The following is a 5,791-nucleotide window of genomic DNA, read 5'->3' on the forward strand; positions in this document are numbered from 1 at the left end:
GTCAGAACTTAACTGGGTGATTATAAAGGTGCTCTACAGGTGTCTCCGATGGTGTTTGTTGAGTTGTCATAGATCGAGATTAGGATTTGTCACTCCGATTGTCGGAGAGGTGTCTCTGGGCCCTCTCGGTAATGCACATCAATATAAGCCTTGCAAGCAATGTGACTAATGAGTTAGTTGCGGGATGATGCATTACGGAATGAGTAAAGAGACTTGCCAGTAACGAGATTGAAGTAGGTATTGAGATACCGATGATCCAATCTCGGGCAAGTAACATACCGATGACAAAGGGAACAACTCATTTCGTTATGCGGTTTGACTGATAAAGATCTTCGTAGAATATGTGGGAGCCAATATGAACATCCAGGTTCCGCTATTGGTTATTGGCCGGAGACATGTCTTGGTCATGTCTACATAGTTCTCGAACCCGTAGGGTCCGCATGCTTAACGTTCGGTGATGATTGGTATTATGAGTTTATGTGTTTTGATGTACCGAAGGTAGTTTGGAGTCCCGGATTTGATCACGGACATGACGAGGAGTCTCAAAATGGTCGAGACGTAAATATCGATATATTGGAAGCCTTTGTTTGGACATCGAAATGGTTCTGGATGAGTTCGGACATTTTTCGGAGTACCGGGAGGTTACCGGAACCCCCCGGGGAGTATTTGAGCCTTATTGGGCTTTAGAGGAAAGAGAAAGGGGCTGCCTAGGGCAGGCCGCGTGCCCCCCAAGGCCTAGTCCGAATTGGACTAGGGGGAGGGGCGGCGCCCCCTCCTTCCTTCTCTTCTCTCTTTCCCTTCCTTCTCTCCTACTCCTACTTGGAAAGGAGGGAATCCTACTCCCGGTGGGAGTAGGACTCCCTAGGGCGCGCCATAGTAGAGGGCCGACCCTCCTCCTCCTCCTCCACTCCTTTGTATACAGGGGAGGGGGCACCCCATAGACACACAAGTTGATCATTGATCCCTTAGCCGTGTGCGGTGCCCCCCTCCACCACAATCCACCTCGGTCATATCATCGTAGTGCTTAGGCGAAGCCCTGCGACGGTAGCATCATCATCACCGTCATCACGCCGTCGTGCTGACGAAGCTCTCCCTCGACTCTCAGATGGATCGAGAGTTCGTGGGACGTCACCGAGCCGAACGTGTGCAGATCGCGAAGGTGCCGTACTTTCGGTACTTGGATCGGTCGATCATGAAGACGCACGACTACATCAACCGCGTTGTCATAATGCTTCTGCTTACGATCTACGAGGGTACATGGACAACACTCTTCCCTTCTCGTTGCTATGCATCACCATGATCTTGCGTGTGCGTAGGATTTTTTTGAAATTACTGCGTTCGCCAACAGTGGCATCCGAGCCAGGTCTATGCGTAGATGTTATATGCACGAGTAGAACACAAAGGAGTTGTGGGCGTGTGTATATACATATTGCTTGCCTTCACTAGTTGATTCTTGATTCAGCGGCACTGTTGGATGAAGCGGCCTAGACCGACCTTACGCGTACGCTTACACGAGACTGGTTCTACTGACGTGCTTCGCACACAGGTGGCTACTGGGTGTCTGTTTCTCCAGCTTTAGTTGAATCGGATTCAATGAACAGGGTTCTTTTTGAAGATCATAAAGTAATCACTATACCGCGTTGTGGTTTTTGATGCGTAGGTAAGAATGATTCTTGCTCAGCCAGTAGCAGCCACGTAAAACTTGCAACAACAAAGTAGAGCACGCCTAACTTGTTTTTGCAGGGCATGTTGTGATGTGATATGGTCAAGACATGATGCTAAATTTTACTGTATGAGATGCTCATGTTTTGTAACAAAGTTATCGGCAACTGGCAGGAGCCATATGGTTGTCGCTTCATTGTATGAAATGCAATCGCCATGTAATTGCTTTACTTTATCACTAATCGGTAGAGATAGTCGTAGAAGCAATAGTTGGCGAGACGCCAACGATGCTTCGATGGAGATCAAGGTGTCAAGCCGGTGACGATGGTGATCATGACGGTGCTTTGGAGATGGAAATCAAAGGCACAAGATGATGATGGCCATATCATATCACTTATATTGATTGCATGTGATGTTTGTCCTTTATGCATATTATTTTGCTTAGTTTGATGGTAGCTTTATAAGATGATCTCTCACTAAATTTCAAGGTATAAGTGTTCTCCCTAAGTATGCACCGTTGCTACAGTTCGCCGTGCCGAGACACCACATGATGATCGGGTTTGATAAGCTCTACGTTCACATACAACGGGTGCAAGCCAGTTTTGCACACGCAGAATACTTGGGTTAAACTTGACGAGCCTAGCATATGCAGATATGGCCTCGGAACACTGAGACCGAAAGGTCGAGCGTGAATCATATAGTAGATACGATCAACATAGTGATGTTCACCATTGAAAACTACTCCATCTCACATGATGATCGGACATGGTTTAGTTGATATGGATCACATGATCACTTAGATGATTAGAGAGATGTCTATCTAAGTGGGAGTTATTAAGTAATTTGATTAATTGAACTTCAATTTATCATGAACTTAGTACCTGATAGTATTTTGCATGTCTATGTTGTTGAAGATAGATGGCCAGTGTTGTTGTTTCGTTGAATTTTAATGCGTTCCTAAGGAAAGCTAAGTTGAAAGATGATGGTAGAAACTACACGGACTGGGTCCGTAACTTGAGGATTATCCTCATTGCTGCATAGAAGAATTACGTTCTGGAAGCACCGCTAGGTGACAAACCCGCTGCAGGAGCAACGCCAGATGTTGTGAACACCTGGCAGAGAAAAGCTAATGACTACTCGATAGTTCAGTGTGCCATGCTTTACGACTTAGAACCGAGTCTTCAATGACGTTTTCAACGTCATGGAGCATATGAAATGTTCCAGGAGTTGAAGTTAATATTTCAAGCAAATGCACGGATTGAGAGATATGAAGTCTCCAATAAGTTCTACTGCTGCAAGATGGAGGAGAATAGTTCTGTCAGTGAACATATACTTAGAATGTCTGGGTACCACAACCACTTGACTCAACTGGGAGTTAATCTTCCTGGTGATAGTTTCATTGACAGAGTTCTTCAATCACTGCCACCAAGCTACAAGAGCTTCGTGATGAACTATAATATGCAAGGGATGGATAAGACAATTCCTGAGCTCTTCGTAATGCTAAAAGCCGCGGAGGTAGAAATAAAGAAGGAGCATCAAGTGTTGATGGTCAACTAGACCACCAGTTTCAAGAAAAGGGTAAAGGGAAGAAGGGGAACTTCAAGAAGAACAGCAAGCTAGTTGCTGCTCAAGTGATGAAACCCAAGTATGGACCTAAGCCTGAGACTGAGTGCTTCTACTGCAAAGGGACTGGTCACTGGAAGCGGAACTGCCCCAAGTATTTGGCGGAGAAGAAGGATGGAAAAGTGAAAGGTATATTTGATATACATGTTATTGATGTATACCTTACTAATGCTCGCAGTAGAGCATGTGTATTTGATACTTGTTCAGTTGCTAACATTTGCAACTCAACACAGGGGCTACGGATTAAGCAAAGATTGGCTAAGGATGAGGTGACGATGCGCGTGGGAAATGGTTCCAAAGTTGATGTGATTGCCATCGGTACGCTACCTCTACATCTACCTTCGGGATTAGTTTTAGACCTAAATAATTGTTATTTGGTGCCAGCGTTGAGCATGAACATTATATATGGATCTTGTTTGATGCGAGACAGTTATTCATTTAAATCATAGAATAATGGTTGTTCTATTTATATGAGTAATATCTTTTGTGGCCATGCACCCTTGATGAGTGGTCTATTTTTACTAAATCTTGATAGTGTGATACACATGTTCATAGTATAGAAGCCAAAAGATGCAGAGTTGATAATGATAGTGCAACTTATTTGTGGCACTGCCGTTTAGGTCATATTGGTGTAAAGCGCATGAAGAAACTACATTCTGATGGACTTCTGGAATCACTTGATTATGAATCACTTGGTACTTGTGAGCCATGCCTCATGGGCAAGATGACTGAAACTCCGTTCTCCGAAACAATGGAACGAGCAACAGAGTTATTGGAAATCATACATACTGATGTATGTGGTCCAATGAACATTGAAGCTTGTGGCGGATATCGTTATTTTCTCACCTTCACAGATGATTTAAGTAGACATGGGTATATCTACTTAATGAAACATAAGTCTGAAACATTTGAAAAGTTCAAAGAATTTCAGAGTGAAGTGGAAAATCATCGTAACAAGAAAATCAAGTTTCTATGATCTAATCGTGGAGGTGAATATTTGAGTTATGAGTTTGGACTTCATTTGAAACAATGCGGAGTAGTTTCGCAACTCACGCCACCTGGAACACCACAACGTAATGGTGTGTCCGAACATCGTAACTGCACTTTATTAGATATGGTGCGATCTATGATGTCTCTCATTGATTTACCGCCATCGGTTTGGGGTTATGCTTTAGAGACGGTTGCATTCACGTTAATTAGGGCGACACCCTATGAACCGTGGTTTGGCAAGAAACCCAAGTTGTCGTTTCTTAAAGTTTGGGGCTGCGATGCTTATGTGAAAAACCTTCAACCTGATAAGCTCGAACCCAAATCGGAGAAATGTGTCTTCATAGGATACCCAAAGGAGACTATTGGGTACACCTTCTATCACAGATCCAAAGGCAAGATATTCATTGCTAAGAATGGATCCTTTCTAGAGAAGGAGTTTCTCTCGAAAGAAGTGAGTGGGAGGAAAGTAGAACTTGACAAGGTAATTGTACCTTCTCCCTTATTGGAAAGTAGTTCATCACTGAAACCAGTTCCAGTGATTCCTACACCAGTAAGTGAGGAAGCTAGTGATGATGATCATAAAACTTCTGATCAAGTTACTACCGAACCTCGTAGGTCAACCAGAGTAAGATCCGCACCAGAGTGGTACGGTAATCCTGTTTTGGAAGTCATGTTACTTGACCATGACGAACCTACGAACTATGAGGAAGCGATGATGAGCCCAGATTCCGCAAAATGGCTTGAGGCCATGAAATCTGAGATGGGATCCATGTATGAGAACAAAGTGTGGACTTTGGTTGACTTGCGCGATGATCGGCAGGCCATAGAGAATAAATGGATCTTCAAGAAGAATACTGATGCTGACGGTAATATTACTGTCTACAAAAATCGACTTGTTGCAAAAGGTTTTCGACAAGTTCAAGGAGTTGACTACGATGAGACCTTCCCACCCGTAGCAATGCTTAAGTCCGTCCGAATCATGTTAGCAATTGCCGCATTTTATGATTATGAAACTTGGCAAATGGATGTCAAAACTGCATTCCTTAATGGATATCTTAAAGAAGAGTTGTATATGATGCAACCAGAAGGTTTTGTCGATCCAAAAGGTGCTAACAAAGTGTGCAAGCTCCAGCGATCCATTTATGGACTGGTGCAAGTCTCTCGGAGTTGGAATATATGCATTGATAGTGCGATCAAAGCATATGGTTTTATACAGACTTATGGAGAAGCCTGTATTTACAAGAAAGTGAGTGGGAGCTCTCTAGCATTTCTGATATTATGTGTAGATGACATATTGTTGATCGGAAATGATACTGAATGTCTGAATAGCATAAAAGGATACTTGAATAAGAATTTTTCAATGAAAGACCTCGGTGAAGCTCCTTATATATTAGGCATCAAGATCTATAGAGATAGATCAAGACGCTTAATTGGACTTTCACAAAGCACATATCTTGGTAAAGTTTTGAAGAAGTTCAAAATGGATCAAGCAAAGAAAGGGTTCTTGCCTATATTA

The sequence above is a fragment of the Triticum urartu genome, chromosome 3 (assembly GCF_003073215.2).
Source record: "Triticum urartu cultivar G1812 chromosome 3, Tu2.1, whole genome shotgun sequence".
NCBI lineage: Eukaryota > Viridiplantae > Streptophyta > Magnoliopsida > Poales > Poaceae > Triticum > Triticum urartu.